Here is a 25,419-nt window from a genome sequence, read left to right on the forward strand (position 1 = left end):
GGGGAAGTGCAGCCAGGTGGACAGCAGAGGGGGGGTGCAGCCAGGTGGACAGCAGAGGGGAAGTGCAGCCAGGTGGAGAGCAGAGGGGGGGTGCAGCCAGGTGGAAAGAAGAGGGAAAGTGCAGCCAGGTGGAGAGCAGAGGGGGGGGGGTGCAGCGTGGTGGAGGGAGAATCTAGCAAAGTGGACAGCTAGGTGGATGGATGCAGCCAAGTGGAGGGGGGTCACACACCAGTGATAAGATCATCCCCAGCGCTTCCCCCACCACCTGACAAGTTCCTACCTTGGAGCACTTCTTTCCATCTCCCTCCACATGTCACAGGCTGGGTAAGCTGCAGGATCAGCTTTGCTTTGGGCTCCACACTCCTCCAGGACAAGTGGCTTTGGCCCAGCGTGTGGCCAGTCTAGGCCTGGGTGGATCCATTCTGGGTGTCTATGCCCTGCTCCTCCAATGGTTGCACATCACCCAGAGAGGGAGGCGGGGCGGGCAGAAAGCTGACACCCACGGCTGCTGCTGCCTGCAGGACATCAGCATGGTCACCTCTGGCTTAGTGCAGCGAAGGGGACGATCTGTCTGCTTCTTCTCCCTGCCTAGTCACTCTGCAGCCAGCCATATAGAGCCGCATCAGTCACCATCAGCTGAGGAGGAACTGATCTTCTGTAGAAGACCCAGCAGCTGTGGCAGCGCTCCCTGGCGGAAGTGCGCTCTAGGCGGCTGCTTAGTTCGCCTAGTGGGAGCGCCGGCCCTGCTTGTAGGCTTCACATTGCCCACAAGCAATATGACAATGGTGTAGATATATGTTTATAAACTATCTTTTTTGAATATCTATGCGGATCGGCGGCGGATTGTAAAATAGTAAGTGATCAGATTTATATTATAAAAACGCATGAGGAAAGGACATACATTTAAAAAATGCTAATTGTGGTTGGAACTCCGCTTTAAGGGACAGGCACCGTTTTGTCTTTGTTCTCCTTTCTTTCCCTATTTATCTCTCTCTATCCTAATTTCTTTGTTTCCCCCATCCCTCTCTCTAGCCATCTTTTTTGTTCTTTCTCTTATTCTTTCTCTCCCTTTTCTTTGTTCCTCCCCCTCTTTTCCTCTCCCTTCCATGTATTCTCTATTTTTATTCCTTCTCTTACTCCTTGGTGGAGGGGGAATGGGATAAGTGGCAGTGCTGGTTGGAGTTCTAAGCTTAGGTGCTCTTGATCAAGGTGACCTTCTGATCTGAGAACTGTGGTGAGGACTTTTAATGGCAACTCTAATCACAGGTAGTGTTAGGCCTTGTACACACGGTCGGACAAAACCGATGAGAATGGTCCCACGGGCCGTTTTCATCGGTTCACCGCTGAAGTGGCCTGATGGTCTGATGTGTGTACACACCATCAGTTCAAAATCCGATCGGGTCAGAATGCAGTGACGTAAAACACAACGACGTGCTGAAAAAAACGAAGTTCAATGCTTCCAAGCATACGTCGACTTGATTCTGAGCATGCCCGGGTTTTGAACCGATGCTTTTCTGTACTAACCATCGGTTTGGACCAATCGGGTAGCGGTCCATCAGTTTGGTTTTGAAGCATGTTTTAAAATTTTGGACCGAAGGAAAACAGACCGATGGGCTATACACACAGTCGGTTTGAACCGATGAAACTGAACCTCGGTCCATTCTCATCGTTTTTTTCTGACCGTATGTACGGGGCCTTACTCACTGTTTCTCCAACTTTGTGGTGTCTCGTAGCAGTGACACCTATGCCTAAATTAGGATATAGGGTCTCCTCCAGCCCTTTCTACTTCACATTCCTCACCAGTCAGCTAACCTCTAGTCTCTGCCCCCCAACCATGCGGTGAACTGAATGGGTGGCTGCAAAGAGGCTGAGTGGGCAGCTGCAGGCTCCAGGGACAGCCCTGCTGCGTGGCTGCAAAAAGGCTGGGAGAGCAGTGCAGGCTTCAGGAACAGCCCATGATTCGGTGATCCCTGGCAAATCATCATTCGACCCCCAAGGGGGTCCCGACCCCCAGGTTGAGAACCACTGCATTAGATAGAATCCACTGGAGCTACCTCATCCTAGTGCTTCGGGACTGATACTTTCAGCTATTATACAGGAATTCTTTAAAATGGCCTACAACTCAACTGTACACCTCTAATACACTTTCTATTAATCCCTTCCTATTAATATCCCAATGAACCTTCTCGTCTCCCTTCAGGGACCTTTTAATAATCACTGGTGCTCCCACTCGCTTAAATATCTGGGTGTCCAACTGACTTCCTCATATTCTACATTATCTCAGGCTAACTTTGCCCATCTGTTTGCAGAAATAAATAGTTTACCAAAAGCCTGGAATACCCTCCTTCCTTCTCTTCTTGGGAGAAATATTCTTAATTTTGTATGGAACAATGCTTCCCATAGGATAGCAAGCTCGGTGGTTCAGGCTTTACGCAATAGGGGAGGATTGGGAGCCCCGATCTCTTAAAATATTAGTATGCAACACACTTAAGGGCTATTGCCTCTTGGACATCCAGATATGACCCGAATAGATGGTCTGAAATTGAAATGGGGGTCACATCATCTGCATACCTTTGTTCCATGCTATGGCCTTCCTCTGAAAAATGTATGCCTTAACCTCCCTGGTGGTATGATTCTTTCAGAAAAAAGATGCTGAAAGCGGTACAATTATTTGCAAGGAAATTGGGCGTTTTATACTGTAGGCCTGTAATTTTTAGGAATAACTCACTTAAATCTGACCAAACAAGAGTCTAGTACTGTAGGCATCCCGGGTATGAAATTTTTTTAAAAACAAAATTATAAATTATAATATAATAAATAATTATAAATAATTATATCAAATAATAATATAATTCTAATAAAAATTATTCAATAATGTAATCAACTCAAAATCACTGAAATTTGCTCAGTTGCAGAATTGTCGCTGTCATTATTTTTATTTTTTTATGACGAATTTCCCCACAAATCGCTATCGCACAATTCTGCAAGTGATTATAATTTATTATCGCTGTTTTCTAGCTGATCTAAAACCATTTTTGACATAAAGGGACACTTTTGGTTGCTATGGACAATCTACAGTTTGCAGCCAGAAAGAACACTTTTTATTATATAAAAACATGCAGGACACTGGGCAGACCACTAGGGACAAGGGGGGGGGGGTGTTTTTTACATACAGTACTGTAATCTATAATATTACAGTATACTGTATGTATAGTGTTTTTTTAATTTTTTGAATTTGGCGCCGATCTCCGCTCCCGTGCGTCGTAACATCGCAGGGAACGGAGATCGACGGCACAGGAGGACACTGTGTGAATCGAGCGAGGTCCCTCTCGCTCACACAGCGCGGTGACATCGCTGGATCCAGGAGAAGGTAAGCCAGCGTGCGCTGCAGGCTCTGCACAGCTACCCCGAGCGTGACTCGGGGTTACCGATTTTGGCAGAAAAAATCAACTCTGAGTCACGCTCGGGAATACCGCCAGGAGGGTTAACTGAGAAGTGTATGTCTAAACCCGATGTTATTCACTATGTTGATTTGGAAGTGATGCTCTAGTAGATACTCTCTCTCTTCTCCATGCTCGCCACTTATGAACGTTTTATTCAACCCAGATATACAGGACAGCTTTTCCAATAACCATATGTTACCCTGGACCCAGGCTGAAATATTTCAATTGCGTCATCTTGTACACTCAGTGACGCGTACACTTTTACAGAGCTGCAATTCAAACATCAGATCCCAAAATCTCTTTTTTATTTCCTCCTACAAATTAAACATTTTTTGCTACCAAATCTCCCCCCTGACTTTAGACATGCCAACTGAATTTGAATTACTGTGCTCTAAGGGCCCCTATAAACCCCACTTGATCTCATCTATTTATAAAATCTTGCATGCAGCTCCCCCCGACTGAAGTCACAGATATATGAGAAAGTGGTCCCATATTCTTCAAAGGCCTATATCCTTAGGTGATTGGGGGGAAATATGGGACTCTATATCTAGAGTCTCACGGTGCGTGGCACAGAGAGAGATTGCGTACAAAATACTTCTATTTTGGTATAGGACTCCAGATTTCTTACATGCTCGAAAGTTGACAACCTCTGGGCAATATTGGAGATGTGGTGCTGCTATAGGCACTCATTACCGTATCTTTTGGGAATGTTCCGAAATCACACCCTTTTGGACACAAGTTCATAACCTTTTGCAAAAGGTCCTAGATATCCTTATTCCTTTAAATCTCTGTAGCGCCCCCTTACTTCCAGTATGGGCGCTACGCTAAAGTTAGTGAGAATGGGAGGGTTAGTTTACTCCCATTCACAATTTATGGAAATTTAGGCTGTTGTCATTTCAGAGCTGTCCTGTGGGTCAGTCTGCGCTCCAGGGGTGCGTTACCACCCCTGGGTGACAGTTGGCGCTAGAGGGGCTCTGACGGGCCCACCTTCTCCTCAGCAGCCAATCAGAGGTGTGGTTCCCTCATTGGGCATGCTGGGGGGTATATCTGTGGCAACCGCCATTAGTTGTTCTGTTCTGTGCGGGGCCCAAGTTCCAGGTGCGGTATCCACCTTAAGGGTACGCGCATCTATGGGCCCCGCCATCGTGGCCTGCTTCGCCGAGGTTGCGCATTATGCGGAGCCTCATCCTAACATTGAGAGGGGCCCCAGCGACTTGCTGGGTCCCAATCTTCTGCTGAAAGGATCCTAAGCCGGGAGCTGTACGGTGGGGGATTGGCTCAGGGAGTACCTAGAGATAGAGGTTGTCCGGGAAGCCTAGACACCACACTGCATGACAGGTATGCTTAAGCTGTCAGTTGGTGAGTGAGTGAGTGAGTGAGAAACTTGTAAAGCGCAACACATGCAAACTGAATCGCCTCTGGGCGCTGTATCCATTTCATGGGTAAGGAACCCCTTGACCTCAGTGACACTATCTGAACTGACTGGGAGGATTTACTCAATCTGATCTTTATACCTCAAATTACTAAGCCTGTGGCAGAGGCCTTGAGTCAGGCCTGTGGCAGAGGTCTGTTTCCTCCCAGTGATCTGTAAGTGGCGCTCCGGCCGCCAGGCCTGTGATAATCGCCTGTCCGGGGGCACTTTACCCACCCTGATCTGGGGCGGTGAAAAGCTGAGTCAAGTTGTTGCCGAGAGCAGGTTTGCTTTCTTTCATATCCAGGGCCTGATACTAAAGTTCTCTTCTTGCTCATCAACCTTTCTCTATTGTGTGCCATGTTGATGTTGGCCGTGTTGGGTCTTGGAATAAAGCATTGAAAACCTATTGGATGTCTGGACACTTGCTCTTTATCTGCACTCACAAGTATCACCCCTAGACCAAGCCAAAGGGGTAACTTAATACGCCGATCCCAAACTAATCAGCGGCTCCGTTGGGGGTGAGCTCTACATCTCATACATTTCTTATTAGGTCTTCAACTCCAGGGCACTACTAAGGCTACTAGGAGATTGATGACTTTTATTCGGTTAGCAGAAAAACGTGCTGGTTGTCTACTAACCCCCCCCCCCCCTTTTCTGCAAATTCTTATGGCCATGGCTGATATACGCAGGATGGAACACTTGACTGCAATGATAGACGACTCTCTGCCAAGGTTTAACAAATTATGAGAGATCTGGGATGCCTCAGAATACAACACTGAAGTAATCTCTCCAGCTCCATAGCTCAACATCTTTCATACATGTAAACTTTGGTCTGTATTAGATTATCTCTATTCAGTCCCTTTCTATATCTATACTTGCAGCTAAGAAAACTGAGCCATGATGTATTACTATTGTTCTTTTTCATGTTCTGTTTATTATTTAATATTCTTTTTCTTTATCATATCTCACTTTTTGTTCCAAATACCTGAAATGTGCATTTTGCTTTGTATGCTTTGTGAAAACTTAATAAACATACAATAAAGAAAAAAAAGGCTTCTTCACTGTGATGCCACGTACACACGATCATTTTTCGGCATGAAAAAAAACGTAGTTTTTCAGCATGTCCAAAAAACGACATTTTTCCAACTTCATCATTAAAAACGACGTTGCCCACACACCATCGTTTAAAAAAAAATGATGAACAAAGCGCGGTGACGTACAACACGTACGACGGCACTCTAAAGGGGAAGTTCTATTCGCCTTTGGGCTGCTTTTAGCTGATTACGTGTTAGTAAAACACGATTTGCGCTTTTCTGTCTGTTACATGGTGATGAATGTGCTTACTCCATTATGAATGGTAGTTTTACCAGAACAAGCTCTCCCGTCTCAAAACTTGCTTCTGAGCATGCGCGGGTTCAAAACGTCGCTTTTGCCTACACACAATAATTTTTTACAACCCGAAAAACAAAATTTTTTAAAACGACGTTAAAAAATGCAGCATGTTCAAATTTTTTTTTTGGTTTTTAGAAGCCGAAAAACGATGTGAAGCCCACACACGATCATTTTAAATGACGTTTTTAAAAACGATCGTGTGTACGCGGCATTAGAGCTGTGAAAATGTGGGATAGAATCCCTCAAGAACTAGTTCTGGCCAGCTCCTTAGATTGTTTTTGCTCTGGATCAACTGTGGTTATAGATAGTATATATGGAGCTTTTGTATTGTTTTTCTATTGTTTGAACCTGATGTATCTTTTTTAAACCTGACTAACTATAAAACCTCTAGGAAATGTATAAAGTGGAACCTCGGATTACGAGCATAATCCGTTCTGGGAGAATGCTTGTAATCCAAAGTACTCGCATATCAAAGCGTGTTTCCCCATTGAAGTCAATGGAAACGAAAATAATTTGTTCCGCATTGACTTCAATGGCATGCAATACCATAAGCGGCCAGAGGCGGGGGGCACCAGAGAGCCTCGGCCAAAAAGGCCCGAGGGCACCACGGCAAACCTCGGAAAGGCTCAAGCTGTTCTTGGGCCTTTCCGTGCATTTCGGTTCAGTTCCGCTCGGTTACGGCGCCCCCCCCCCCCCACCTCATGCCAAACACAGTACTGCACACTGCTTTGGCCTGAATCATGCTCGTTTTGCGAGACAACACTCGCTAACCGAGTTACAATTTAAAAAAATACAGTGCTCATATTGCGAAAACGCTCGTTAACCGTGTTACTCGCAATCCGAGGTTGAACTGTATTAGGTTTCATTTGTAACATTTTGAACCTTGCCGGTGTGGCAAATTAGCTTCCTAAAAGATGATGATACTTTCTCAGCTCTTTTTAGAACCTTGCCCATTCCACTTTGCTGTACTTACTTTACTTCTTTGTGCCCCATTAGTCAACCGTTTAATGTGGCGAACAAAAGAGAAGATGTACATGCCAGGTTGATCAGCATAGATCGGCAGGTGTAATGGTATTGATTTGTAAGACTAGATCAAATTATGTTCTAGGTTAACCTATCTTCTGATATACTATGGTGTGATATAGCAATGGCATGATATAGCAAGGTGTCAGGTTCTTGGTAAAGACCTTTTATACATATACTACTCGACAAAATAAAGTATATTCACATCTCTCCCCAACTATCCAGGCCTGCATAGGATTTGCTCCCTGGTGGGGTATGGGATCCCCATGTCTTTTTATAAACAAAATCAAGCTGGCAGGGAAATGTCATTTACATTTGCAATTTTTTTCTTTGTAATTTTAAGTTTTGCTTTATAACATTGTACAGATGGGTAACTTTACTGGGTAACTTTAAACATTAAATAACATTGCTGCCCCCTTACAAAACGGCATTTGAATTGAAAGTTATCAAAATTGGTTTGAAAGTGGTAGTAAAGTCTTTTTATTTTACTTTTACCTACAGGTAAGCCTATAATAAGGTACAGTGAATATCTCCTAAACTTGCACTTGCATACCCGTGCCATCCCTTCATAGCCTTGTGCCAAAGTCGTGACTCCCTCATGCATGTGCGGGAGTGATGTTATCGTGGCTCGGCCAATCAGACGGTTGGTGCACATGAACCTGGAAGGAACACTGATTGAAGATGTAAGCTCTGTCAACGGTGACGGATGCCTTTGGAGGGCTTTGTTCTAAGGTAAGTATTTCACAATGCGCTAGTATGTGATGCATACTAGCACATTCTGGGCCAGATTCTCGTAGATTGGAGTAAAACTGTGCGGGCGTAACGTATCTCGTTTACGCTACACGGCCGCAAGTTTTACGGGCAAGTGCTTGATTCACAAAGCACTTGCCTGTAAAGTTGCGGCGGCGCAGCGTAAATCCTCTGGCGCAAGCCTGCCTAATTCAAATGATCCAGGTAGGGGGCGTTGATCATTTAAATTAGGCGCGTTCCCGCGCCGATCGTACTGCGCATGCGCCGTCCCTAAAATTTCCCGACGTCGCAAGGACGTCATTGGTTTCGACGTTAGCGTAAATGGCGTCCAGCCCCATTCACGGACGAGTTACGCAAACGACTTAAAATTTTCAAATTTCGACGCGTGAACGACGGCCATACTTAAAGCGGTGGTTCACCCTTAGAGGGCATTTTTTAGGCTTAGATTCCTGCTCGTTTTTACTATGGGAATCGGCTATTTGTTTTAAAATATGAGCATTACTTACCTGTTTACGAGATGCATCCTCTCCGTCGCTTCCGGGTATGGGCTGCGGGAATGGGCGTTCCTTCTTGATTTACAGTCTTCCGAGAGGCTTCCGACGGTCGCATCCATCGCGTCACGATTTTCCGAAAAAAGCCGAACGTCGGTGCGCAGGCGCAGTATAGAGCCGCACCGACGTTCGGCTTCTTTCGGCTACGAGTGACGCGATGGATGCGACCGTCGGAAGCCTCTCGGAAGACTGTCACTCAAGAAGGAACGCCCACTCCCGAAGACCCATACCCGGAAGCGACGGAAGAAGATGCAGCTCGAAAACGGGTAAGTACGGATCATATTTTAATACAAATAGCCGATTCCCCTAGACCGAACGAGCAGGAAGCTAAGGGAAAAAAAAAAAAAAAAAAAAGAAATGGTTGAACTCCCGCTTTAACATTGGATACGCCACATAGGGGGCATGTTTATCTTTACGCCGCGTATCTCTTACGGAAACGGCATAAATTTACTGCGACGGGCAAGCGTACGTTCGTGAATCGGCGTAACGACTCATTTGCATATTCTACGCAATGGAAGCGCCACCTAGCGGCCAACGTAAATATTGCACCCTAAGATACGAAGGCGCAGGCCGTCGTATCTTAGGCATGTTTAAAGGGTCACTAAAGGAAATTTTTTTTTTAGCTAAATAGTTTCCTTTACCTTACTGCAGTCCTGGTTTCATGTCCTCATTGTTCGTTTTTGCTTTGAAGTTGCTGTAATTCTGCTGTGATCTCCACACTTCCTGGTTGCCTGTTTCCTTATAACCATGGTACTGGGAGATTTTCACGGTGGTCTAAGCTGTCATTACTGTGTGTCTAAAACTCCTCAGAACCAATCAGATTCATTTTAAAAACAAAACACTGCCCTGCATTTGTTTGTTTTTGTTCCGTGTGTCTTCCCGACTCACCTCTCACCCGGAACTTCATGTATGTACCTTTAAAACCGAAAGTGAAACTAGAGGCACATTATATGATAGATTAAATTCAATTTTTAATCATTTTTAAAAGGAATCAGTTAACTTTTATGTCTCTATACCCAATAAACAATCATTTCAGCAAAAAAATGTTTTTCCTTTAGTGACCCTTTAAGTGTATCTCAGTTTGAGAATACATTTAGACATACGACGGGCTTAGATTCGGAGTTACGTCGGCGTATCTGCTGATACGCCGGCGTAACTCTTTGAGAATCTGGCCCTCTGTCTTTTGTCTTGAAGGTTTTTTTATTTTATTTTATTAAACCTGCAGTTTAATACCACTTTAAAGTTTTGCCTCCCACTGACCTCAATAGGGTTAGAAATAATAATCAGAACTTGTGAGCTGATCAGCGAATGTCCTGCAAACAAATTCCAGGCACATTCAGTTCATCAGTAATGGCAACCATTGTATTTTGTTAATACAGTTTTTTTTAGCTGATTATAGCTTAGCACAACCATTCTCAGTCTCATAAAATAGAAGGAAAAATTAATTACATTTGTCTTTTTTCTTTTTTTTTTTGAAAATATATGACTGTAATATGAAGATTACATTTGTGCTTATCACGAGTTAGCATTAGTGAACATCCATATTTTGTTTCCTCTGTTAGTATAAATATTTTTTAAATACTGGCACATAAAGGCCAACTATTGGAAAATTGTTTTTGTTACGTGTTATCTTACCCACCATTCTCTGCTTGAAGCGTCAGGGAAAACTAAATTATAAAATAATCTAATTTTTCCAGTTAACAAGCAGAAGTTTTTCAGGAGTCATGTATCAAAAATAAATCGGGTGACTGTTGTAATGTAGTTACTTCTGAAAGGCCACCACTAAATACATAGAAACTATTAACACATTTGTCTCAGCTTTTGAAGCCCATTGAACTGCTTAATAGTTAATTAGCTAATCCCCTGAAGCAGAGGTCTAAAATATTTTTTTTTGTCTGTCTACACTTTAATAATTGTTCACTGAGTCCACCCCACTTCAAAGCCAAACTCCAGTCTGATACAAAAAAAAAAAGGCCTGAATGAAAAAAATGATTCTTCCATCCACATAAATGAGGTGGTTGACGGAATCCCTGAGCCAGGACATTGTATTTTGACAGTGATGTGCACTGCTGTCAGAATACGTGAGTTCGTGGCTGCAGCCAATTGGTTGGACTGGTTCATTTTCAAACATATCCCTTTGACAAAAGTCGATAAAATGATCTTCTGTCAAGCAGGGGTGCCCACACACTGATTCAAATTTGGCCAGTTCAGCCATCCTGCTGGACTAAAAGAGGTGCCGAAATGCGGTGTGTGCCTGAGCCACATGATGTATCTGGGTGATGTGGCTACTGTGCTGGAAGAGAGCAGACTCATAGAAAGAGCTGCTGTGTGTGGATCCTGCTGTTCCTGATCCTGCAGTCAGAGACTGCGGCTGAGATTCAGTGAGAGACTGAAGCTGATCCTGATCTGAAGAGAGTCAGTGGCTGTACCTGACCTTCACTGTAGAAGACTGTCTAGTACTGCTACAGAAAGCCAGCTCAAGAAGGATGAGACCTTTTGCTGGCCACCAAGGGATTTCTGAGACCCAGGCTTCTTGCCCAATTACATTTTGGGTTGCCCATTCCATGGGCTATGGCTGCTTTTTTTTTCTGAAGATAGCTTTGACTCTCTCATCCTGGAAGCATCCTTTTCCCATTGAGATTAAAAATTTCCTCAGAAGGGAGGGTTGAGCACTCTACCAGAGACTAGAAGGATCACAGCAACGGCAGTACTAGGTTACAGATATTGTCCAATTGGCCAATAGAGTAGTCCGTGACTTTTTCTTGTCAGTAGACAATCATTTTTCCAAGTGTATTTTTGTGCTGTAAACTGTTTGCCATTGCATTTGTTTGACTAAACTTTTATTTTTATGGCTTTTGTGTTAATAAAGTCCATTGTTTGGTGTTATCCATGGTAGGTCATTGGTGGTGCAGGGCAGAGGGACCCAAACAATCCAACAGCTTGTATGAGGTTAGCACTATACAGTATATCACAATTTTCCATGTTTTTTTTTTTATCTTTTTTGCAGATCAACAGCCTCTTTGTAGCCACTTTGGGCCAGATTCTCAAAGGGCTTACGACGGCGCAACGCCATTTGCGCCGTCGTAAGTCCTAATCTGGCCCGGCGTATCTATGCGACTGATTCTTAGAATCAGTTACGCATAGATATCCATTAGATCTGACAGGCGTAAGGCTCTTACGCTGTCAGATCTTAGATGCAATTTTTTTTTCCAGCCGCTAGGTGTCGCCGACGTCGTTTTCCCCGTCGTCTATGCAAATGAGCTATTTACGCAAGATTCCCGAACGTACGCGCGGTCGACGCAGTGAATTTACGACGTTTCCGTAGCTTTTGCGACGCGTAAAGTTGCCAATGCTATATGAGGGGCAACCAATCTTAAGTATGGCCGTCGTTCCCGCATCGAAATTTTAAAAAGTAAGTCGTTTGCGTAAGTCGTCCGTGAATGGCGCTGGACGCCATTTACGTTAATGTCGAAACCAATGATGTCCTTGCAACGTCATTTAGCGCAATGCACGTCGGGAAATTTTAGGGATGGCGCATGCGCAGTATGATCGGCGCGGGAACGCGCCTAATTTAAATGATCCACGCCCCCTACCTGGATCATTTGAATTAGGCGGGCTTGCGCCGGAGAATTTACGATACGCCGCCGCAACTTTACAGGCAAGTGCTTTGTGAATCAAGCACTTGCCCGTAAAACTTGCGGCCGCGTAACGTAAACGAGATACATTACGCCGCCGGAGTTTTACTCCATTCTACGAGAATCTGGCCCCAAATGTCTATATGCATTGCCCCAGTAATAGCTGCGTGAAATTTATCAGTGTGCATTTCCTGTTTGTAAGAACAGTGGTCCATGTCTGTGTGCAATGTGTGTTTACAGTGGTTGGAAATGTTAAGGAAAAAAAAAAAAAAAAACACCTTTCACAGTAGGTGTAGCCCCCCTTAATACTTACCTGAGCCTATCTTAGTCCAGGGCTGTCCTCTATCTCCCTCCTCACTGGACACTGTGAGAGCATCAGGAGCCAACCTGCTACTGTAAAATAAATCCAGTGATAAGGAAGCGTGGAGCAGAGTCAATAGACGACCAGTGTGGCTTGGTATCAAGCCCGCAGCAAGCAGCTTGCTAGGGGGTTACTCAAAGGGGGAGGAGCCAGAAACCCCAGCATTGGACACAGGAAGAGGAGGATCAGGGCTGCTCTGTGCAAAAGAATTGCACAGAGCAGGCAAGTATGACACAAACCGTTAATATCACTTTAAATGGGCATTTGCGGCTATCTAAAGCCTGTGTCACCCCATAACAGAAGGCCTGAACAAGGATCTTCATGGCAGGAGTACTAGCTATTATTCTGATGAAAGCTGTCGTTTTAAAAATATTAGGAATTGCTTTTGGATTTCCCCTTTTTTTCCCACCCCAAAAACCTGATCAATAGTTTCTGCAATAGAAGACACCTACCGTGTTTCCCCGAAAATAAGCCCGGGTCTTATATTAATTTTGGCAACAAAAGACACAGTAGGGCTTATTTTTGGGTTAGGTCTTAACATGTAATGTGCTGTCTTCTCTCCCCCTCTCCCTCCCTGCCTGTCAGGAATCCCCAGTGTGATCTGAATTAAAATGCTTGTAAAATCCTATAATACACTCTATTACAGTGGTATATAATGTACAATGTGTCCGTTTCTGTAATATAATTGTGCCAAAAACCTTCGTTCTAGCACGATTCTGCACTTGTGACACGCCGGAGCTCTCTTCCCCACAATTATATTACAGAAACACACACACTGTACATTATATGTTACTGTAAAAAAGTGGATTATAGGATGTTACAAACATTTTAAACTAGGGCTTATTTTCGGGGTAGGGCTTATATTGCAGCCGTCCTGGAAAATAACGCTAGGTCTTATTTTAGGAGTAGGTCTTATTTTCGGGGAACACGGTAATACATACAATACCGCTACACGAATAACAGCAGCATAAGGATTACAATTATTAATATTGATTAGAAGAGTGAAGTTCCGCTTTAATCTCTCTTTTTCAGCTTTAAAATAACGTTTTTTTATTTTTTTTTGTTTACAAAATTCACCCACCAGTGTCTACTCCTAAATAAGGTCTAGGCCAATTCCTCACCCAACTGTCTCTAGCAATGCTCAATGTGCCTGCATCTGGCCTTTTTCGAACAGTAAAGATTTTGGGGAAGGTTTGCTACTTTCAATGATAATTATGACCAAAACAAAATCTGTTCTATCATGATTTCAGAGGCGGTCTTTCCCATGAAACGCTGATCTGTATGCCTTGGGTCATTTAAGCACGTCTGTTGCTCTGAAGGTATTTTGTGCCTTTAAGGAGAACCACGAATAACCTCTAAATAGAAACCACATCTATATTAAATAGGACCATAAATAAGGTTGCATAAAACGCTTTGAAATAGTCAAGAAAAAGAAGATATCATTTCATTTTTAAGAAAGGGAAACTCATTGTGGCATTTTGCAATATCAAATTACACCTAAAAAGTCATTGATTAACAATATTGATAATCAAAAAAAGCAGCTAGTAGAGCAGCTGATAGTAATTGTTAGCAGTGCAGTTGTGGGCATAAAAGGGGATTTCAGAAAACAATACACGCAACATACAGTTTTATATTAGTAACAGATGCAGAAATGTGTGTGCACTACCATAGTGTGTGCATGAAGAATGCCTTCCCTCATCGTTCACTTGTGCCATATAATGATTCCCATACAGTGTGTCCTCATAAGGCATGGCCAAGTTCATGTAAATTAATCTGACCATTAGAATCAGATTCCACAAGATTGGATAGCATTTTTAATGGGAAAGCCAGGGCTGAAAAATACTGCAGAGAGCCCTTTACCCTTTCAAGATGTTCAAATAATTGTTCATAAATTCAAAGACATACCCAAACTATAAGGCCCTGTTCACGCAATTACATTGTGGAAATGTGTGCGTTCTCGTGCACGCTACTGCAACCATTATGTAGTTTATATAGTTGGCCGATTGTGTAGGTAAATTGGTTTGGCTGAGAGCCAAGCCTGGGTTGCATCTGGGTCAGGGTTGATCGTGACTCAGGGAGGTTTGTTGACTCCGCAAGCAGCATTTCTGGTGCCTCTCCCCATTTCCTGGAACTTTGGAGAAACTTCAAGATGTAGTGGGAGGAGGCTAAGAGGAGCTGCTTGGCATATTTATGAGGGCCCCAGTCAATCCCCCAGCAAATGGGCTGACAGGGGGGCAGGCCTCCTCATAAATGGGTGTAAGTCATGCCAGCAGAGGCAGTCAGCTGGCAGATGGAGTGTGGAGGCAGCTGTCGAAAGGTGCCCCTAGTCTGGGGGGGTGACCTCAGGTCTGTGGTTTAGGAGCTGGGGGGCCCTCTACAACACAACAATTTGAGGAATCCTTTCCTGGAAGCATAGGAGCAAGTGGCGACAGAGGGAGCAGGTCAGCACATCCGGGAGATCACTTGAGAAGTCAGCCGCAGAGATTTATTTTGGCCTAGGGCGGCACTTTGCGGGGGCGGCCAAAAAAGCCGCCCCCCCACATGAGAGAAAGCCCCCGACCCGTCTTCCCGATTCCCGGCTCCCGCGGCCGCCTCCCGCACACATGTGGCCGGCCTGCTGTGGCGGCGCCGGCACTTGCAAGTATGGGCTAACAGTGCGGTGTATATGGGCGTGCTTGGCCGAGGAAAGGGCGGTGGGAGATACACCCCCATAAGCGGCAGGCAAAAGGCAATGTAAAGTGACTGGCGAAGGTGGAGCCTTAAAGCTCCGCCTACATACCTCCGCACGGCTTCCCCTCACTGAATCATTTCCTCGACACCAGGGCAGAGTCTGGCTGTAACGTCAGGAGGAGGAGGAGAGAGAGGAGCACGAGGGAAACCCCCCAGGCCAGGACAGCAGGTAAAATGTTAACTTTTGATTGGCACAGTGGCGGGAATTATTTGATGGGGCACAGTGGCGGGAATTATTTGATGGGGCACAGTGGCATTATTTGATGGGCACAGGGGCGGCATTATTTGATGGGGCACAGGGGCGGCATTATTTGATGGGGCACAGGGGCGGCATTATTTGATGGGGCACAGGGGCGGCATTATTTGATGGGGCACAGGGGCGGCATTATTTGATGGGGCACAGGGTTGCCAACTTTCAGTAAATTTACGAACAGTTTGTAAAATCCATAATTGTTGCATCTGTCCTTGAATGTCCATTATGGACATTCAAGGACAGATGCAAAAAGTATGGATTTTACAAACGGTTCGTAGAATTACTAAAAGTTGGCAACCCTGCAGGTTTATGGGGCACAGTTGCTGTGTTTGATGGGCACAGTGAAGGCTGCAATTGATGTTTTTTTAGTTTGTTTGTGCCCCCCCCCCCCCCAACAAAAAAAGCCACCACTGGCATGTACAAAGTGCTCAATACATGCTGAAATCAATGCAAACTCATTAAACAGGAGTTCCGCACCCCCCGTGAAAAAATTTAAAGTCAGCAGCTACAAATACTGTAGCTGCTGACTTTTAATATTAGGACACTTACCTGTCCAGGGTTCCTGTGATGTCGACACCATCATTCATAGTAAGGGAAACCAGTTCCCTACTGCACATGTGTTAAGCGTGTTGCGCTTTCTGAATGGCCCACTGGAGGAAGGAGGAAGGGGGGGCCGAACTTCAGAGAGGGCGGCGCAGTCTCCCCGGAAGTGGGGAAGGGAGGGTACCTGTCAAAAACTGGTACCCATTTCCCGTGAAAGGTGCCAAATGAGCCTAAAGAGGAAGGGGTGTGGTTTACAGATGATAGGGTGGGTCTTAAACAGGAATTAAATTAGGGGGGGTACATACATTTAGTCAGGCCTAGGGCAGCAGAAAACCTAAATACACCACTGGTCAGCTGGGTGGGCTGGTGAGTATTCAGTCTGGGAGGGCTGTGGAGAAGTTAGCCAAGAGGGCTATTAAAAGAGACAGCTGCAGTCAGGTGGGTTGGCAGTGCTGGGATCAGTAGCCACAGGGATGTATGCTGGACTCTGACCTTTTTGACAATGCTTTTTCTCTGACTCGAGTGCCTTGTCAGATTAACCATCAGTGGAGCTCTGCAAGTGCTAGACAAAGCAGAGGAGTGTATATAGAAAAAGTTATACCCAATGTTTTTCTGAAGTGGGCATCCCATACCTTACCATCCCTATCCTAGTTTTATCCCTCAATAAAACTGTTCTGACTGAGTGCCTGTGGAAATTCGCTGTGCAGGGTGGGGGATCCCATTCTACTTGCGGCTCCTTAGAGGGTGTGCTACACAATGGTGCCAAGCTATTCATTATCAGGATCAGCACGTGGAAAAAAGCCTTAAGAAAACGAATGCAGCCAACACATTTACAGTGGTTGTAAACCTCAGTCATGAAAACTGAGCAAAGCACATATATCTGTAGTGTTTACTTACCCCTCTGCAAAGCGCTATATGTTTTTTTTATCTGTAGCGCTACCCCCAAAGGAGTCGCTGATTTGTTGTTGGGATCAGTGTATTAAGTTACCCTGCAGTGTGTCTAGGGGTGCTAGTAGTGAGTCAAAGTAGTGAGCGAATGTCTAGACAGTGAATAAAGGGTTTTCCAATGCTTTATTTCCAGGCCAACATCAAATAGGAAGAAAAGGTTGATGAAGGAAAAAAGGAACTTTGCAGTATCAGGCCTGGATATGAACCGAGCAGTCCTGCTCTCAGTAGTATCAGATTTGTGGTTCGTCGCAACTCTAGCCAGAGTGGGTGAAGTGAAGACCCCTATCATAAGCCTGGCAGCCGAGGTGTCACTTTAGATTGCTGGGAGGAACAGGTCTCTCACAGGCCTGGCTCTAGGGCCTCTGCCACAGGCCTATTACTTTAAACGAGCTAAATGGATTATTGGAGCGAATCCTCCCAGTAAGTTTTAGCATAGGTCACCGGACGACAGCAAGTATACCTGTCAGCATTCCAGTCACCAGATCCGATTGGTCCTTCAAGCCCTGTTGGACAACCGGCCTCCGGGTTCCCCTCAAGCCGCCCGCCCAATCGAACGGCACCCTGCCTGGGATCCTCTCAATAGAACTGGGGACCCAGTAGGTCACTGGAGTCCCTTTTCACCTCCGGATGAGGTTCTGTGTAGCCTGCAAATTTGGCCAGGTGGGCCGCGCCGGCAGGGTCCATGGATGCGCGCACCCTGAAGGTGGATGCCGCACCTAGATTTTTTTAGCACATGACATCTGTCACAGATATACTTTCCCCCAGCATGCCCCGTGAGGGAAAACTGATTGGCTGCTGGGGAAAACTTGCTCCGCCAGAACCCCTCTGGTGCCAACTGCTGGCCAGGGATGGCACTGCATCCCTGGAGCACAGACTGACCCAGTGTACATCTTTGGAACGACAGAAGTCCGAATTTAGAAAATTGCGAATGGGAGCAAAATAACTCTCTCATTCCCCACTAACTTTAGCATAGTGCCCATACTGAAAGTAAGGGGGCGCTACATATCTCTAGTGCTTCATTCTTCCGTTATCAGCATGAGTCACTTCTGAGTAGTTTTCCTGACACAACATAAAAATTTGTGTCAGGGAGGGAGCTCAGCACACAGCTTGTCTATTTACAACACAGTTCTGCTGTGTGGAGGGGGTGCGTTCCTTTCTTCCAATCCACTCTCACACACTAACTGCAGCCTCTCCACCCCCTCCTCTGTGCTCCTGAGAGATAACATATTTTCAAAGGGTCACTAAAGGAATTTATTTTTTTAGCTAAATAGTTTCTTTTACCTTACTGCAGTCCTGGTTTCATGTCCTCATTGTTCATTTTTGCTCTGATGTTACTATAATCCTCTGTTCTGAACACTTCCTGGTTGTTTGTTTCCTGATGAAAAAAGTCCTGGGAGCTTGCTCTCTGTGGTCACTAATCAAGGAGGTGTGATTACTGGGCCAGATTCACAAAAGAGATACGACGGCGTATCAGGAGATACGCCGTCGTATCTCTGAGATACGATTGTCGTATCTATGCGCCTGATTCATAGAATCAGTTACGCATAGATAGCCCTAAGATCCGACAGGTGTAAGCGACTTACACCGTCGGATCTTAGGGTGCAATTCTAGGCCGGCCGCTAGGTGGCGATTCCATTGCGGTCGGCGTAGAATATGCAAATGACTAGTTACGCCAATTCACGAACGTCTGCTTTGCCCGTCGCTGTAAATTTACGTCGTTTCCATAGAGATACGCCGCGTAAAACTAAAGCTACCCTCTAGGTGGTCTAGCCAATGTTAAGTATGGCCATCGTTCCCGCGTCAAAATTTGAAATTTCACGTCGTTTGCGCAAGTCGTTCGTGAATGGCGCTGGACGCCATCTACGTTAACGACGAAACCAATGACGCCCTTGCGACATCATTTAGCGCAATGCACGTCTGGAAATTTTAGGGACGGAGCATGCACAGTACGTTCGGCGCGGGAACGCGCCTAATTTAAATGGTCCCCGCCCCATTTGAATTAGGCGGGCTTGCGCCGGGCGGATTTACGATACGCCGCCGCAAGTTTACAGGCAAGTGCTTTGTGAATCAAGCACTTACGCTGAAAACTTGCGGTGGTGTAACATAAATTTAATACGTTACGCTGCCGCAGCGTAGGGCGATTCTATGTGAATCTGGCTCTATGTCTCTATACCCTGTAAACAGTATTTCAGCAAAAAAAAAATGTTCCTTTACAACAAGCTTTTAACAGACCAAGCTGTCCAGGAAAAGTGTTGCCAACCAACAAACCATTTAACATTGACAGGGGTGCTTACGATGGTCAACTTTTGTTTATTTACAGTATGTAAAACCTTTATCCCACAAGCAAACAATTGGTTGTTGTAACTGTTTAAAGTGTTAGCAGGAGTTTGACTTTAATTTGTTAAAATTAGGTAAATTCACATACAGTATAATCTTATGGGAACATTTTTGTTGAAATGAATGGTCTTGCAACAGAGCCTGTTTAACCACTTAAGGACCAGCCCATGTACATATACGTCCACAATATGGCACGTACAGGCACATGGGCGTATAGGTACGTCCTCGCCTATTAGCGGGTGGGGGGTCCGATCGGGACCCCCCCCGCTACATGCGGAGGTCGGGTCCGCTCGGGGAGCGATCCGGGACCACGGCGCGGCTATTTGTTTATAGCCGCTCCGTCGCGATCGCTCCCCGGAGCTGAAGAACGAGGAGAGCCGTGTGTAAACACGGCTTCCCCGTCCTTCACTATGGCGGCGCATCGATCGCGTCATTCCCTTTATAGGGAAGACACGATCGATGACGTCATTCCTACAGCCACACCCCCAAACAGTTGTAAACACATACTAGGTGCACCCTAACTCCTACAGCGCCACCTGTGGTTAACTCCCAAACTGCAACTGTCATTTTCACAATAAAGAATGCAATTTAAATGCATTTTTTGCTGTGAAAATGACAATGGTCCCAAAAATGTGTCAAAATTGTCCGAAGTGTCCGCCATAATGTCGCAGTCACGAAAAAAATTGCTGATCGCCGCCATTAGTAGTAAAAAAAAATAAAAAAAAATGCAATAAAACTATCCCCTATTTTGTAAACACTATAAATTTTGCGCAAACCAATCGATAAACGCTTATTGCGATTTTTTTTACTAAAAATAGGTAGAAGAATACGTATCGGCCTAAACTGAGGAAAAAAAATGTTTTTATATATGTTTTTGGGGGATATTTATTACAGCAAAAAGTAAAAAATATTGCTTTTTTTTCAAAATTGTCGCTCTATTTTTGTTTATAGCGCAAAAACTAAAAACCGCAGATGTGATCAAATACCACCAAAAGAAAGCTCTATTTGTGGGGAAAAAAGGACGCCAATTTTGTTTGGGAGCCACGTCGCACGACCGCGCAATTGTCTGTTAAAGCGACGCAGTCCCGAACTGTAAAAACACCTTGGGTCTTTAGGCTGCATATTGGTCCGGGGCTTAAGTGGTTAAAAGGTAAATTCCAGGATTGGATGTTCTCGCACAGATACATTGATCCAGCTTGGACAAATGTAATTATGCATAAATGATAGCCTTCGTCTCCCAGGTCAGAGAAGCAGCTGACCTATTGCATAGCGACCACAGTGGGTTTCCCAATCTGCATTGGCTCCATTAACAGAATTCCTTGCATTTTCCACTAATTGGAAGAGATGGAGATTATGATGTCACCACCCTGCCTCTCTACCTCATCCAATAAGAGAACGCTTTGCATTCAGTGAGAAAAGGCATTCTGTTAATGGCGCCAATGTAGAGTGGGTAACCCCCTGTGGTCAGTAGGGCAGCCACTTCTGGAATTTGGGAGACAGAGGCCATCGCTGTGGTAGCGGTGCCTACAGCAATTTCCAGTTTTTGAAGGGATCCGCATACTTGGGCCTCGTACACACAGTTTGATTGTTGTACAACCAAGCGTCTTATTTTTGTCAAAAGCGCATGTGCAGGATTTTGTCTAGCATACCAACTATCTGCAAATTGTCATTTGACAAACACGAACATAGTGACGTATAAAGAGGAAGTTCATTTCTCGAGCGCCACTCTTTGGGCCCCTTCTGCCAATTTAGTGTTAGTAGAAGTTTGGTGAGCATTGATTCGCGATTTTAAGATGGTACAAAACAAATGCCTTTTTAACTATATCCTACATCGATATCCCCAGCAAAGCAGCGTCACTGTTCCATCAACCACTTCCGGACCGCCGCATGCCGATATATGTTGGCCGTTAGAAGAGGGATATCTTTGTTATGGCAGCAGCTAGCTGCCATAACCCAGGTATCCTCTTCCACCGGCGGTCCGGTTTCTGATAATGGTGGTCTCTGCCGCAGATTCGCCACAAGATCACATTTATCGGCGGCGGGAGAAGGGCTCCCCCACTGCTTACTGGAGCCATCGGCAGCGATCGGGTCCTCTCTGTTGCTGGGTATGGAGATGATTGAGGGGAAGATGACCCCCACCCGTCTCCATACCATAGCAGGACGGAAGCAATGTCAAAATGTCACTTCCACCCATAGCTCTTAAAAAGGGCGATTTTTTTTTGCATCTTCTCAAATGTCCGAAACAAATTTGTGCAAATATGATATTTGAGGTCTTTTTGACCCCAGATCTCATATTTAAGAGGACCCGTCATGCTTTTTTTCTATTACAAGGGCTGTTTACATTCCTTGTAATAGGAATAAAAGTAAAACATTTTATTTTTGAAAGAACAGTGTAAAAAAAAAAAGGTAATATAAAAAATGTAAACGCGCCCAGTCCCGCCGAGCTCGCGTGCAGAAGCGAGTGCATACGTGAGCAGCGCCCGCATATGAAAACCGTGTTCAAACTACATATGTGAGGTAGCACCACAATCGGTAGAGTGAGAGCAATAATTCTAGCCCTAGACCTCCTCCAACTCAAAACATTCAACCTGTAGAATTGTTTTAAATGTTGCTAATGGAGATTAAGGGTAAAAGTTTGTTGCCATTCCACGAACGAGCGCAATTTTAAAGCGTGACATGTTGAGTATTAACCACTTCCATACCAGGCACTTACGCACCTTCCCGCCCAAGCCAATTTTCAGCTTTCAGCACTGTCGCACTTTGAATGGCAATTGCGCGGTCATGCTACACTGTACCCAAACAAAATTGGTGTCCTTTTTTCCCCACAAATAGAGCTTTCTTTTGGTGGTATTTGATCACCTCTGCGATTATTTTTTTTTTGCGCAACAACTATAAAAAAACTGAAAATCTGCCGAAAAAGTCAAATCGGCTGTCTAAAGCTAAGTACCAACGATCCGAAAATCGGCAGACGGTCGTCTTACGAATTTTCCCTTCCCATATTCATATGTACGAGGCCTAACATTATTCCATGCTGGACCATTGTAACTATGCAATAAAATCCATATGTGGGATCCAGCTTTAAAGAACAACCCCAATTGAAGGGACAACATCCCGCTACACCAATGACCTGGATGAATGAAAACCTTTACAGATAGACTGAACAAATGGTTTCCCAACAAATAACTTACCGGTACCTTTACTTCCAATTAACATAAGACGGTACTATATACACAGTAAATACGTTTATTACATGTAGCATCTCAGCGCTATGTACAAAGTATAACCGCTGCTGTATCCATAAGCAGTTACTGCCATGTTACTGTGTTATTAGCATCAACAGTTTTCTTACACAACTGTTTTTTTTCCCATTAGAATAGGCACTCCGAGAACAAATATCAGCTAAACAAACATTTGAAATACTGTTTAAAATGTACAGTATGAAAACCATAAAAACGTAAAAAACCCAAATATGATAAAAAAAAAAATCTACTTCCAATTTTTTTTGTTTCGGTTCTTTTACACAGATATACACAAGTCCATTTTTTTTTTTTTTTCGTTTGCCAATGGCTGAGAGTCCAGGCAACAGTCCCATTCCTACACACTGGCAGTTTCCATCATAGGCACTGAATTAAAAAAAAAAAAAATACAAAAGATAATAAAAAAAGAAAAAACAAAAGAAAGTCTTCGACACATCTTATGTCACTGATTCAACTCAGTATTTCCAACCTCCGGGATTCCCAAATCAGAGGAACAAAAAAACAAAAAAACAAAAAAACAAAAAAAAAAAAGTATAAATAACACAAATAGATTTGTGATACTTTCACAAGATATTTGTAACCAATACTGTTAAAGCAGCCATTCTGCAGTCCATGTGTGTGCAAGAGCATGTAGCAGCCTTTGTGCACTTAGCAAATAAAAAAAAAAAGGAAGGGGAAGGGTGATGAACTGTCTCTTTATTGGCTGGTCCGGTCCGTGGAGAGAAAAACGCTGTGTTGTTCCTGGGCCCTTTCAAGTAACTTCTTTTTCTTTTTGTTCTTTTTGTCCTTCTTCGTTGTTCTCTTCCCTAAAAAAAAAAGAAACAGAACAAAATGTAAAAATATATCATGCATAATATTTGGCATTTTTAATATTTTGGATTTTTAGAACACCAAGAAAAATATATTAAGCCAACCTATGCAAAAATCTACAAAAAAATTCTCCTATAAAGCCCAATGATAGGAATTCCAAAAGCCTAACCAAGCAGTGCCCCCCTATAAGGGATGAGGCTTCCTAACTCTAGAGCAGGGGTGGGGAACCTATGGCCCGCGGGTCGCATGCGACCCGCAAAATCATTCCATCCGGCCCCCCCATGCAGCTGAGTGTGTGCCCCGAGTCCAGCCTGGTTGGCTGGTGGAACCGTCTGTCTCTCTCGATGTGGGAGAGGCGGGGAACACCAGCCAACCAGGCGGAAGGGCTGAAAAAAAAAACAGATAACGGCAGCGATTGGTGGGTGGTGGAGTGGGAGGCGCTGTGCCTCTGCGCTGACGTGTGCACGTGTTTACAGCACGGCGGCGGCGTGCCAAGTTTAATTTTCTCCATCTACATCTGCAAGGTAAGCAAACACTCTCCTGTACCGCAGGGGAGAGAGAGACATTGAGCAGTGCTGAGTAGAGAGCTGCTGAAGCTAACATAAGTAAACCAGCAGGTGATTGCCCTCTGTTCAGCGCTGCTCACTGTCTCTCCATCTGCATGATTAATGCAGGAAAGAACAGAGCTGGGGGGTGTGTGTGTAAATCTAAAGGGGTCTAGTGGTGCAGAGGGTTGCTGTGTAATGTAAACGGGGTCCAGAGTGCTGTGTAATGTAAAAGGGGTCCAGAGATGCGGTGCTGTGTAATGTAAAAGGGGTCCAGAGATGCGGTGCTGTGTAATGTAAAAGGGGTCCAGAAGTGCGGTGCTGTGTAATGTAAAAAGGGGTCCAGAGAAGCGGTGCTAATTTTTAAGTTGATCATTTTGTACGGCCCCCGAATGATGTTACAAAAATCCAAATGGCCCTTGGCAGAAAAAAGGTTCCCCACCCCTGCTCTAGAGCAATGTTTCCCAACGGGTCATGTTTTCACGATTTCCCTCAGATGAAACGGCTGTGGTAATTACCAAGGCAGTGAAACTGATCAAATCACCTGTGCACAATAATGGAAGGTCTGAAAACATGACCAGGTGTCCAGTGGGAGTAAATAATACCATATCTTTGGTGACAGTGGGAGGACTAGTGCCCCATCGTTGGTGTCAGTTGGAGGAATAGTCCCCTATTGGTGTCAGCAACAAGAATTATTCCCCATTTAAATTGGATGGAAGTGTGCTCCAAGGGCCGCATTAAGGCAAGCAAAGGGCCACATCCAGCCCCAGGGCCGCAGTTTGGAGACCCCTGGTCTAGATGATAAAAAGGTTATGCAACACTTTACTACTCGCTCTGGCTTGTGTGTGGTACCTCATGGTACTTGACACCATCAGGTGGTTGGAGCACATTAGAGGCTTCAGGGGACTGGCTGCAGAGATGGAAGGAGCTAGCAGGAGTGGAAGATAAGGCAAGTATTTAACCTTATTCCTCATCCCATAGAGTTATGGGGGCCTAAAACCTTTTACAGTGGGACCCTAGTGCTTCCCTCTCTTTGCATTTCTCATAACTAGGCTTTAAAGCTGATCCAAAGGCAAACCCTTAAATACACAGTTGAATTCTATTCCATACATGTGAACTATCAGAACTGTCTAAGGATTTGTTATTCAATTTGCCATTCTTATGGTGCCTCCAACACTGCACAGCAAAGGTGATAACATTGCCCTTTCGGATTTCAGCTTTTTAGCATCCGGGGTCACATCATTGGGAATTAATCTTATCCTCTGTTCAATGAGCAAGCAGGTAAGAAAGGAAGTGGTAAAACAGGTATCTGCCATGCCACCTCCCTGGGGTGGCAATCATGTACCAGTAAAAGGCTATCTATACAGAAGAAGAACGGTGTCAATCTAACTTCAGTTCCACTAAATAGAAGAAATGTATTTCCCAAA

This window comes from Rana temporaria, chromosome 5 (assembly GCF_905171775.1).
Source record: "Rana temporaria chromosome 5, aRanTem1.1, whole genome shotgun sequence".
Lineage (NCBI taxonomy): Eukaryota > Metazoa > Chordata > Amphibia > Anura > Ranidae > Rana > Rana temporaria.